This window comes from Camellia sinensis, chromosome 7 (assembly GCF_055761805.1).
Source record: "Camellia sinensis isolate YWXY chromosome 7, ASM5576180v1, whole genome shotgun sequence".
NCBI classification, from domain to species: Eukaryota; Viridiplantae; Streptophyta; class Magnoliopsida; order Ericales; family Theaceae; genus Camellia; species Camellia sinensis.
In genome coordinates, this window is record NC_138967.1 from 191,661,758 (window position 1) to 191,675,697 (window position 13,940).

General features: G+C 36.1%; 1 protein-coding gene and 1 long non-coding RNA gene across 13 annotated transcripts in view; both read right to left on the bottom strand.

The window, feature by feature from the left end:
• The window catches only part of LOC114319984 (uncharacterized), a 281,641-nt gene that overhangs the window by 256,401 nt on the left and 11,300 nt on the right, over window positions 1–13,940 (bottom strand). The window lies entirely within an intron of this gene.
• LOC145788823 (uncharacterized) overlaps window positions 1–13,940 on the bottom strand; it is a 283,308-nt gene that overhangs the window by 247,544 nt on the left and 21,824 nt on the right. The gene's annotated exons all lie outside the window — the stretch shown is intronic.

Consider the following 13,940-nt stretch of genomic DNA (forward strand, 5'->3'; position numbering starts at 1 on the left):
TACTTTAATTTTAATGTTATGTTGTTGAATAATGTATTTCATAGACATGTTTTACTATGGTAAAAATCATAACAAAATTATTATTAAAAAAAATGACAATACTAAAAAGTTGCAAAATAAGAGAGGCACGAACTACTTACGGATCAAAAATTGTTGATTGAATTAGGTAGTTGGTCAAAAGAAAACTAGTTTGAGAAGAAAAATTATCTAATGCTCCTGTAGATAATTCAAAGAGAACGGCTTCTTTCCAATTTGAATATGGACTAAAGAATGTTGTTTGGACACTCAGATTGTCTACCCATTAACATATTAAATATTGGGTCAAGTTTTTTATTTGGATCTAATTGTGAATTTGTTATTAATTTATAAAAAGTGTCAATGTGACAAACATCTATTGCTTGTACTAAACTAAACATCCAGTTTGAATATCTGGATTGGTTGTGGAATTCGGAAATTCAAACTGGAGGAGCTCCACCCATAGCCAGAAACTGAAGGGAACAACAAGACACATTAAGATCAATTGACTTACAAATAACTGCCGTCTTCTTTTTAATTCTTTATAATAATCATTCCGTTAATAGTTTATTGTATTGGTAGAGAAAATACAACAATATAGTACACCAAACTATCACAATTGGAAAAAGTAAACCCCACTGTTGATTGTATTTCCATGATTCTTTTCTTGCTTATGAATAACATTTCCAATCAATACTCTTAGAATCACCATTTTCCTACTGTAATTAATCACAAAATTCTCACATCTCAATGGAAACAAGTGCTAGACTATATCTCCAGTGTGATCCCTTAGTCGCCATTGAATTGAGAATGTTTTTACCTCCCAACAAGCAAACTTGGCAATATTTTAAAATGGAGTAACACATCATTATTTTCAGTGCAAATTCTCTATCAAGTAGCCAACAATTTTGTCATTCAAAAATGATTAAGAATGAAACAAGGAGAATGGTTTGAGTTGAAACTTTTAAGATTGCATTTTAAAGTTAAAAAGCTTAGCAAGGCCAAGTTTGATTGAAATCCAATTTAAAAGCAACTACATAAAAAAAAGTACAAATCCTTAAAGGTTGCGAGAAAAGAAACAAGGAGGAGTCATGATATGCAACTCTGATTTGACTCGTGCTTTAAGAAAACTAAACAACATAACAAAGCTTTAGAACTCAATATAGCAACAAGGGTAAAATCTTTTAAAGTGATCCTGTATAGCTGCTATCCGGATGCACATGGACTCAAATGCAACAGCTACATGAGACATCTCTTCAAGTGCACACCATTTCTTTATTGTGCTACTTAATGGAATTGATCTAGTTTTGAAATAAAAACATTAGCAACTCAAAAATAGCATATACATAAAAACCATAAAAGATAATTCAACAAATTAATGCTTCAAAGATAAATTCTACTTACCTAAATGACGCTATTTGTTTTTTGCTGATTTCTTCCTTTACTGCATCAGTGGGCACTCTTCTTGGACCTTTTAACCTTCTTATATTATTTTCCTTCAACAATTTTCATCAGGCATTCTGGACTTCGAGTTACAAACATAAGATATCCCATAACCATTCCAATACAAAGCCGCATCCATACCCCATCACAACAACACTTTCCAGTTAAATCTGCCCTCCCAATCTGAATTTTCATCATGTTGGAGTGTTGGTGAAGGTGGCAATGGCTGTTGTTTCTCACATATCTTTGATAAAGGAAATCCACATAAGGCCAAGTTTCCATCGTATGAATCATTCCCAAATGTATTAAATTGGCTCCCTTGAGGAATTCGTCCCACTAGTTGGTTATCTGAAAGATTTAGTACCTCAAGAAATGTTAGACTTGCCAGTTGCTGCGGAATCTTCCCAACAAACTCGTTTGAGGAAAGGTTCAATGATTCAAGGTTTGTTAACTTTCCAAGTGAAGTCGGGATATGGCCTGTAAGGTTGTTACAAGATAAGTTAAGACCTCGAAGCGAATTAAGCTTCTCAATGGATTTCAGAATCTCTCCTTGGAATTTGTTGCTTGATAAATCAATGATTGAGAAGACCGTTAAGATTCTTGAATATTCAATTTCATATCCTTTCATCATTACCACCACAGAATCTTGATAATAGTATTCACCCATGTATTTCAATTTCAATTCATGTTCATCCACATTCGTCATAGCTTCAAATTGTTTGATATAATTTGTTGGCAAAAGCCTAGTGAACTCATTGTAAGATATGTCGATAATTCTCAACTTAGGGAACGGATGTTTGCTCTTGGTCTTGAAGGTGCCTATGTGACCATGAAACCTATTAAACCTCAAGACAAGAACCTATAATTCTGTAAGAGTTTCCAACCAGTGGGGGAATGTATCGTTTATCTTGTTTTTTCCAAGATCTAGAACTTCCAAGTATTCACAATTGAGCAAAGATCGTGAAACTTGTCCTTCAATTTGGTTGCCATTCAAGTTAAGATTCCTTAGCAAATTGCCTTTGGTAAATGTTGCAGTAAAGGTGCTAGAAAAGCTATTGATCCCTAAATTCAGCACCGAGAGACTGTTGCTCAAGTTTCCCAAACATTGTGGAATCAAGCCACTCAAACTGTTATTAGACAGATCAAGAACTAGAAGTGAACTCAGACCGCAAATCAATGGAGGGATTTCCCCGCTCAATTTATTGTTTGAGATAGAGAAAACAATTGTAGTGTTCGGTGGAACAGGGAGTAGTCCTTGGAGTAAGTTGGAGTGCAGGTCAATATACCATAGATTCTTCCATGGAAGACGCTCTAAACTTATAAGGAAATTATGAGAAAGATTTAAATTTTGCAATGAATCTTTCCCCACATTGAATAACCATTTTGGAACTTCACCATGAATTTTGTTATTTGAAAGGTCTAGAGAACGCAATCTGGTTTGCTCTCTTAAGAAGTTTGGGAATTCGCTCAAGTTGCAAGAAGCTAATCCTATAGTGTCAAAGGTGGTCAAGGTAGAGTTGACACTGTTGTTGATGTTCAATGAGAGACCATTATATGAGAGATCAAAATAGGACAAATATTTTAGATTAAGCAGCTTATACACCACTTAAGTTATTGTTACTCAAGTTTATAACAACCAATGAAGGCAGAGCAAACAACAAAGATGGTATTGTACCAGTTAGCTGATTTCTAGAAAGAAACTAGTCAGTAAGTTGGCTCATGTTGCCAAGAGAATCCGGTATTTGTCCGTTCAAGTTGTTTCCGTCAAGATGCAAGCCATTAAGCTTTACAAGGTTTGAAATTGATGAGGGAATTTGACCGCCAAAACTGCTATCTGCGAAGCCTAGATTGGTGATTTGTGTAAGGTTTCCAAGAGAAACTGGAATGGACCCCCGAAAAGTTGCAGTTAAAGAGGTACAAAATATTCAAGGCTTTAAGATTGCTGATTGAATTAGGCAATTGGCCAGAAAAACTTGTCTCGGAGAGATCAAGAAACTGAAGGGAACTAGTCACATTGAAGTTTGGAAGTTTACCTGTGAGTTCTGAATTTTGTTGTAGTTTGAGTTCTCGTAGGTTTGGACAGTGAAAAATGTTATCTGAGAATTTCCCATGCAGTAGACAATAACCAAGATTGAGAGATGTCAAAGAAGATAGATTTAGCAAAGCATGAGGTAAAGGTGAAGAGATATTCAACCAATCAAGCTGTAGTTCTCTTAATTGGGTTAGGCTTCGAAGGATCATATTGAAAGTGTGTTGTTCATAGTAACTATTAGAATGATAGAGAAAGATAAAAGAGAGAGAAGATTATATTGTTGTAAATCTTATATATGAATTGTGTACAAAGAGCTCCTATATATATGAGAGAATACATTGGTAGTGGTGTGGTAGGTGCAGTAGGTGTGGTAGGTGTGGTAGGTGTATTGTAAATACATTATACCATGTAAATACATTATACCAAATATATACACTAACAGCCCCCCGCAAACTCAAGGTGGATAGACATCTGTATTAAATAGAAGTGTTAATACAGCGAATATGTGTATTATATGAAGTATGGAAGTGGTTAAATTGTGAGTTGTAGACTCACTTGAATTGTGAATTCGGAAAATGTTTTAATGTGAGATATAATCTCACATAACTGTTTGACCAGGTTCTGAGCCATATTTTGGAATGATCTGGACAAGTAAAGAATTATGAAATGTAACATGGACTTTATGTCATGGAATTGGATAATGTTGTGAATTGGTTTATAAGTGTTAACCATCTATTATATGCTATTGTTTTAGATATTATTCATACTTGGTTTAGTATATTCCTACTGGGCTGTGGCTCACCCTATATGGGACATCATTTTCAAGTTCAGGTGATATGCTACCTCCAAGGATGTAGCTTAGATTGCTTAGAGATTGAAAGACTTTTGTTATTATCTTTTGATGTATTACATGTTAATACAAGCCAAGGGCTTAAAGTGTAATTGAGTTAGTACTCTCTTTTGTGGCCAAGTGTTGGCTTGGAAAGTTGTAAGCTCATAGAGCGTTTACTTTTGTTGTCAACATGTAATACTTTTGTATTTAATTACTTTGATGAATGGAAAGATGTTTACTTCTCTTATGTCTATGCATGTTAAAGATGTGGGTTATATGTATTATTTTGAGGGCGTTACAAACAAACATGAGTTTGGAAACTAAGTCACTGAAAGGACCAGAGGGATGAGCATTGATGAAGATATCAGCAGGCTGATCAGCAGAGGCAATAGAATGAAGTTGGACTGTGCCACAAGTAACATGCTGGTGGATAAAATGACAGTCGATCTCAATATGTTTAGTGCGATCGTGGAAAACATCATTATGAGCAATTTGAATGGCACTTTGGTTGTCACAGTAGAGAGAGGTCGCATCAGTAGAAACGACACCCATATCAGCAAGAAGCCAGCGGAACCATAGAAGTTCCTAGGTAGTATCTGCAAGAGCTCGATATTCGGCCTCAGTACTAGAGCGAGCAGTGAGAGTCTATTTTTTTCTACGCCAAGAAATAAGTGAATCTCCTAGGAAGAAACAAAAGCCAGTAGTGGAGCGACGATCAGTGGGATCCCCAACCCAATCAGCATCAGAATAAGCATGGAGCTTAAGAGAAAGATAGAGAGGAGTAGTGAAGACCATGAAATAGAGTGCCCTTGAGATAGCAAAGAATGTGAAGCAAGGCATCATAATGAGGTGTGCGAGGAGCTGACATATACTAAGTGACAATGTGGACAGCATATGAAAGATCAGGTCGAGTAACTGTAAGATAGATAAGACTGTCCACCAACTGCTGGTAAAGGGTAGCAACAGGAAGAAGAGTGCCATCAAGAGGAGTAAGACGAGTCTGAGGATCAATAGGAGTAGAAGCAGTTTTGCAATCAGTAAGTGCAGCTCGAGCGAGAAGATCAGAAGCATATTTGGCCTGAGAGAGAAAATAACCAGATGAATCATGAGAGATTTCAAGACCCAAGAAATAATTGAAAGTACCAAGATCCTTCATCTCAAAGTATTGGCTAAGAAACTGTTTGAGGCGAAAAATACCAGCCTTATCATCTCCGGTGATAATCATATCATCCACATACAAAAGAAGGAGAGTAGTGCCTTGAGCAGTAGTGCGAATAAATAAAGCCGAGTCATAGGGGCTAGAAGTGAAACCAAAGTCATGTATAGTAGCACTGAACTTAGCAAACCAAGCACAAGGAGCTTACTTAAGTCCATATAAGGCTCGTTGCAGTTTGCAAACTTTATGGGTCAGAATAGTAGACCCAAAAGGAGGTTACATATAGACCTCCTCAAGAAGATCACCATTGAGGAAGGCATTTTTTACATCCATCTGAAAAAGGCCCCAATTACGAGCAGCAGCAACAACAATCAAGCTACGGAGAGAAGTGAGACGAGCAACAGGAGCAAAAGTCTCTTCATAATCAATACCATATTCTTGAGTGAAGCCCCAGGCAACCAAACAAGCTTTGTAGCGCTCAATAGATCCATCAGAATGAGTCTTGATTTTATAGACCCATTTACACCCGATCGCAATCTTACCAGGGAAAAGATCAACAACATTCCAAGTATGAGTTGTGTCTAATGCCTGCAATTCATCAGCCATAGCTTGCTGCCAAAGAGGGTTAGAACAGGCCTCACGATAGGAGAAAGGCTCATAAGTAGAAAAGGCAGTAAAACCAACAATATAATCACGAAGACGAACATTAGGTTGTGTCACCCTTTGTGGACGACTGGAAGAAGGAGGCTGAATAGGCGAGGGTTCCAAAGAGACATCATGAGGACCATCAGGGAGAACAGGCTCGATGGGATCAAACGGAAACAATGGCGTGTCTAGAGAAGGAAGACCTGCATCAAAATCAGCTGGAAATAAATCTATAGAGGGATCAGTAAAGTGGAGAGTCTAATCTGGAGAAGATAAGTGAAAGGAAGATAGGGAGGCAAACATTTTATGTTCCCAAAAGACTACGTGGCGAGAGATACGAAGACGTTTAGAAATCGGATCCCAACATCGATAACCTTTATGTTCAATACCATATCCCAGAAAACAACATAGACGAGAATGAGGTTCTAGTTTGGTGTGTTCATGAGGTTGGAGAAGAACAAAACATGCAGACCCAAAGACCCGAAGAGCAGTGTAAGAGGGAGAGGTACCATACAATCGCTCATAAGGTGTGTGATTATGAAGGACTGGGGTTGGAACATAATTGATGGTGTAAACTGCAGTAAGAGCAGCTTCCCTCCAAAAATTTTCAGGACAAGTGGAAGAAAGGAGAAGAGCCCGAGTAGTATCAAGAATATGCCTATGTTTTCGTTCAGCATGTCCATTTTGTTGGGACGTACCGGCACAAGAACGATGAGGCTGAGTACCATGACGCTGAAGAAAAGATAAAAAGTCAGAATCCCTGTATTCCATAGCATTATCAGAACGAAAGATTTTTATATTTTTGGAAAAGTGGGTTTGAACCATTTTGGCAAAACTGTAATAAAGTTGTTTGAGTTCCGAACGATTTTTCATAAGAAATATCCAAGTATAACGAGAAAAATTATCAACAAAAATAACAAAATAGCATGCTCCCCCCATGGTGGGTGTAGGAGATGGGTCCCAAATATTAGAATGTATAAGATCAAAAGGAGCATAAGAAACAAAAGTACTATTATTAAAAGACAAAGCCGGTTGTTTGGCAAGTTGACAAGAAACACAATCCAAAGTATCTGAAGAGACATGACCTAATTGACCACTAGAAATTAAAGATTTCAATCGATTGACAGAAACATGACCTAACTGACAATGCCAAAGATTAAAAGGTGATAATGTAGAGACAGAGGAAGCAGACGTAGGGGCAGCCAATGGAGTGAAGACTGGAACATGAAGATGAATGAGCTCGTAGAGACGTCCATGTTTACGGCCGATCCCAAGGGTCTGTCCTGCACCAAACAACCATGAGCAGAAAATGTGACAGTTAGACCATGTTCACATAATTGACTAATGGAAATAAGATTTAAAGTGAGAGCGGGAATAAGATAGACATGGGATAAGGACAAGTGAGATTTAGAGACAAAACCAATATGACTCACAGACATAAAAGAACCATCAGCAGTATGTATGGAAGGAAGATAAAGAGAAGAAGATGTGGAAGAAAAAATAATAGAATCAGAAGTCATATGGTTACAACATGCAGAATCAAATTACCAGGAAGATGTACCTGAGGTGACAAACAAAGCAGTAGAAGGAGGAGTACCAGAAGTGGAGAGAAACTGTTTGATTAGGGTTTCAACATCTGTTTGAGAGAAGGCCGGTGTGAAAGGATCTAAAGGGTCGGACGAGGATAAGTCCTTAGGAGCAGCAGCAGCAGTGCGATAAGCAGGCATAGACCGAGACTGATTCCTGGAATGGTGAGAACGTCCCCGTGAGTGAGACCCACGAGAGAATTGGCCAGTACATGATGCACGTGATGGATTGCGAAAAAAATCTTGCTGGAGATGACCGGGGGCAGTTTTGTTGCAGTAGCGGCAAGATCGGACTAAACAGTGAACCAGAAGATGAGCAGAAGGGAGCCAGCGATTCTGACAATAACTGCACTGAGGAGGCTGTGGAAGAGAAGAGGAGCTCCGTATCTGAGGAGTGGCGAGAACAGAGTCCATATGTGGAGTAGAGGAAGGACCAAGACGAGTTTCCTCAAATAGAAGTTCAGATATAGCTTGCTCAAGAGAATGCAAGGGAGTGCGATGCAGGAGAGATGCACGTACTGGCTCAAAATGAAGGGTGAGAGCCATGAGAAACTAAACCAACCATTGCTAATTGTGATACTCAATAAATAAAGCAACATCTTCAGAATGGGGCCAGGTAGGTTCAGAAAGAGCAAGCTGATCCCATACAAAATATATTTGAGACAAAAAATCATTAATAGACTGACCAGGCTCTTGTCGCATGCGATGAAGGTGACTTTGAGGCTGATACTGATGTGCAAGTCCAGTAGTTTGATACCGTTCTTTGAGAAAGTCCCAAATATCTTTAGCAGGGGTAGCAACTGAGTCAAGTTGAAAGCAACCGAACTGAAGACTGATAGATGTGACAGAGGTATTTCGAAATCAAGTGATGATCTGATAATTTTTGTTGTCCCAGTCTTCCAAGAGATCGGCACAAGTGGCTACAAGTTCCTCAGCCCCCTTTGTAGGTTTAGGTACATCCCCAGTAATAATGCGCCATAATTTGCGGCCTTTGAGAAATCTAGACATTGCTTGGGCCCAGAGAACATAATTAGATCCATCAAGGAGTACCGAAATGGGATGAGCAGAGTCGGAGCAATCCATGATGGTGTGGAATGTTTAAGGCTGACGTCAGCGATCACAGAGACGAGCGTGGAGGTGCGTTGGCGAGTGGCAATGGAATGTAGTGACGCGCGGTGATAGAGGCAGCACGTGAGGGCGCGTGAGAGGCCCTTTGACGATGGGTGTGGTGGCGTTAGAATCGTGAGGAGATTCCGAGCAAGATGATGGTATGGTTGGGGGAAAAATATTTAGAGAGCTTGACAGTGTGTAATCAGTATTCAAAAGGAAGAACCAGACAGAACAAGATGTATTCTAGTGATAAACAAAAGAAAAGAGTGAAGAGAAAATTCATAGCTCTGATACCATAATAGAATGATAGAGAAAGATAAAAGAGAAAGAAGATTATATTGTTGTAAATCTTATGTATGAATTGTGTACAAAGAGCTCCTATATATAGGAGAGAATACATTGGTAGTGGTGTAATAGGTATGGTAGGTGTAGTAGGTGTGGTAGGTGTATTGTAAATACATTATACCAAATATATACACTAACAGTAAGAATAATAATAATCATTTAAAATAAAGAGATCAAGGGAAATCAATTTGGATAGATGGCAGATTTTTGAAGGAATTCGGCCTGTAAAATTAAAGGAAGAGAGGTTGAGATGGATCAAACTTGCAAACGAGCCAATATTAGGTGAAATTCTAGAAAAATTGAAGTCATTGAAGGCAAGATTGAGGCTTTGGAGGTGACGAAGGAGGAAGAGGGTGCTATTGGCTTGGATGGTGTCGTGAAGGTGGCTGCAACTGAGGTCAAGTCCAATCACATGACCATTCGACCAGTCGCACGTGACCCCCACCCACGAGCAACAATCAATACTCTCATTCCAGAACAACATTTTAGGATGAGAACCAGATCCACAATATAAAGAGGCATTAGCAGTTATGGTAAATGTTGTTCTAAATTGGAGAAGTGAAAATCTCTGGTCCTCAAGGCAGGTATGGCGTACACAAGTAGAAGAAGAAGAAGACGAGAAATAGCAGAAGAAATTGATGAAGAAACATACGCCAACTCATTTTGTTTTCTTATAAGTAGGAGGATTTAGAGAGAGAGAGAAAGATATGAAAAGCAGAGGAGAGTATGAAGGATAGCAGTTTGATTTGATGAGGGAGAAGGAATAAATGTATTACTCATTCTTATACACACTGCTAAGTCTTTCTATGGTGGTGGTGGTCAAGCACGGCAACTATGTAAGTTTTTAATCCATCAGCCATCATGACTTTAAAGTTCGCAGCAGCAAGTCTTTTGTCTTTAATTCCAGTGGTCCCAAAGCTATTAGTAATGGTTTTCCATACACCAAATGGGAAATTATATTAGTAATCTTTACATTTTGTTCCTAGTGTGATTTTTAGTCTGAATAATTTCAATAAGCCCGATTTTGAATCCTTAATTTTAAATTTTATGCGAATTTGGTTCAATTGATAATACTGATTAGGGTTCTTGAAAGAAAATGTTATTGAATTGATTGAAGTTAATTTATTGAATTGAACATGTTTACAATTTTTTGTCTATAAAAGCATAACACGTGTTGCTCATGTGCCCATTTTTCATCAAAAAAAACTAAAAGTTGTAATTAAGGCCTCGTTTGGGAACATGCTAATTTAGTAACTTTTTGGCTATTTGGCTAAAAAGGTAGGTAAAAAAAACTTGTATGTTTGGGATGACTTTTTGGCTAATTACGAAAAGATGTGCAAAAAGTAGAGAGAAAAGAGAATCTTTGACTTTTTTGTATGGGTTGTTGGCTTTTTGGCTAATTTAGTAACTTTTTGGCTAATTGGCTAAAATAGCCTCTTGCCAAACGAGGCCTAATTAAACTAAATTGAGACGAAATTATAAATTCATATCAAAATCGAATCCATTGAAATTATAAAAACAAAAATGACATAAAAATAAAAATATAAAGACTACTAATATAATTTGTCTGAATTAATTAAAAGTTGGCAATTTTGAGATTGTTTTGCTTTTTTATAGCATAAGTTTAAGATTCATTATTTTTTGTTGTCTCAAAGTTTGAAAAATAAATTTGACAGGATATTATACTATAAGTCTCATGATTCACGGTTCATTTTATTGAAAAATCGATAATCACATTTGTCACTAAAAATTTACATAGTCCAATATAATATAGAACTCAAAATACAAAGACTAGTGGTCCAAATAATTGCCCAAATATATTTTAAGCGTTGATTCTACTGGTCCCAAAGCAAGTCAACAAGGTTGGTCATAAGTGAAGAAAAAGTTGGAGTTGGTATTAGAAAGCAAGAGTGAATGGAACATTTTGTTAAAGAAATGGAAGACAAACCAACTTTGGGTTGGTGGGATAAAAGGGCGAAATATTTCAAAGCCATCCAACCAATACAAGGTCTAGCCTTAGGCTCTTTATGTCAACTTTAATCAAACCTTTCCAATCATTATGTTATAATTTTTTCCATTTTTATTTTGGTTAAATATTGATCTTATGTACTCAATTTATGATCAAAATTTTCTTTTCATCAGAGTTTCATATGAGATTATAAATGTGAAGAGTCTACTTATAAAATAGTTGTTTAGATTATGGATTTAGATAAAGATTTAAAAAGAAAAAATGGAAGGAAAATAGAGAAAAAAATTTAACTTATATTTAATTCCCCCCCCCTCCTTTTTTTTCTTTTCTGTCCTTTCCAAATCTCTATCCAAATTTATGATCCAAACACAAGATAGGGAGAAAAAATTTACTCTAGGAAATGACATCTGGGTACATTTGGAATGAAAATTGATTGATTTGTATTACATTAAGATTATAAGGGAAATGTTTGAGAGCCCCTTTGGGGATGACTCCCACACCCCCAAAGTGATACTGACCCTCCATGTATGTGTGGAGCTAACTCATGTATGTGTGGGGTCCATATCATGAGTGATCCAAATTTGTAGGGGTCTTCTGGGGGTCTCAATCATTACTCTTAGTATAAATTAAGGTAGCTCATAATTTTTAACTCGGGGTGCAACTCAAACAAATTCAATAAGTTGAGGGTTATATAAGTAGTGTGGAGTGTTGTCTAACCCCGCCCAAGTCCAACCTCTAACCTAATTTTGTGTGCCCAAGGCTAGTTTGAGCTCAATAAATTGAACTTGGGCTAGGCCTGAATTACCCACAAATTTAAGTTGAATTTTTATAAAACATCCTAACAAGTAACAAAGTAAGAATCATAAGTATCAACTATGAAATAACATCAAAACAAATTAAACATCCTAGCCACATTAATAGTACTAAGAACATTTTCAATAGACTCTTTAAATGAAACTTGTTAGCTATTATATCTATCATCCGTATATTTTAGTCACTCCAATGGACTAACTATTACAATAGTTATTTTAACAATTTTTTTCAAAATTAGCTACGTTTGAAGAGTCTTGGGAGGCTCTTTAAACGGTTTGTGTATATAGATAGATAAAATAAATAGTGACGTTGGAGTACATAAATAAAAAAGAAATTAAGTAAAATAAAAAACATACATTTTTTATATTTTAGCTAATGAAAATTGAAGAGTACGGTTGGAATTGCTCTAAGCGAATATCACTAGGCTAGACTGGCCAATAATCCTAAGTAATAGGCAATAAGTGCACATTACAAACTGTTTGCACTATAAATTATTTTCTGTCAATTGTAGCATCGATTGTGACCAAATTCAATTTTATTAATTGTGGCTTGTCGATCATGGCCATATCTAATCTTATTGATTGTGGCCTATCAATTTTAGTCTGTCAATTCAGACTAAAATTATCTTTCCAAGTGATTAGGAGCATATTTTGTTGTTATGATTATTATTATTGTTGTTGTTGTTATTGTTGTTGTTTTTGTTGCTGTTTTTGTGCAGTGTGTAGCAGACGTGGGGCATAAAGGTGGTTGTGAACCCATGATGTGCAAAGAATCCAAGATAAGCAAAGAACTTGGCAACGTGGGTGACTATGGAAGATGTTGCTTACAAAGTGAAGTAGTGGAATATAACTTGATGTGAAAGTGGGCTGCTTTCAGCAGTTACAAAAGGAGGACGGTTTCAAGCCTATAACAGGCAAGGATGAAACAAAGAAACAAGATCTAGAAGTCATCAAACTCATCAGTCTTTATTATTATTATTATTATTATTATTATTAGGAATATCTTAACTTTTAGTAATAGCTTTCAATAGTTTGTAACATTATAAACTTAAAAGATTTCAATAAAAAAAAATGTATGTGTTTATTTCACTCTTTTGATTGTTAATTATTCTAAAGAAGTCCTTGTACTTTTAAGACAATAGAATCTTTAGATATTCGTCTGGTTTTCTATTTGATTGTTTGATTAAAATTGTTATTAAATCTCTGTCAATCAAGACTTAACAAAATTTTTACTAACACAAACATAAACTTGAAACAAATGTTGCAATAGTTCATTCACTTCTTTAGTCTCCAATCCTCAATTCCGTCTCCTAGTAATTTGAAGAGAAAAAAAAAACAAAGAAAGTCAAAACAATTCAATTAATGCAAATCAAATTGAAATTGTAATAATTTATATGTATATTTAATATTTTTATATATTTATATTTAAATTTGTAATTCAGGTTTCAAGTTGTTGAAAATCTTTGTCTACGCCTAGCCTTGAATTTAATTCAGGCTCACTTCATTGCTGCAGAAACCTATATTTTAAAAATATATTGTCAAATCCTTAAAAATTCAAGTTGGACTCATGTTGCTTAGTTTGGGCTGCCTGAGTAGCAACCTTATTTTTAACTGCTTAATTGGATGAATTTAAATCTCTCGGACTTAACTTTTCCAACAATGTTACATGCACCAAAAAAAAAAAGGATAAAATTCATTTAACCCCCTTGTGGTTTAACTGTGAAGCACTTTATCTCCTTTATTTTAAAAATAGTCAATTATCCCCAAGTGATTTGGATTGTTTTACAATTTAGCTCTTTACCGTAAACATTTCCATCCAAATAAACAGAGTTCGTACCTCACACTCTAGCAATTCTGGTCAGACTAATCAATATTCAACCAAATCAATACCCAATTTGATTATATATACACATATATAAAATTGTGTATAAATAAACCTATATATATATGTATTAAGGGAAATTCTATGTAATGTGTATATGTAAACCTGTGTAT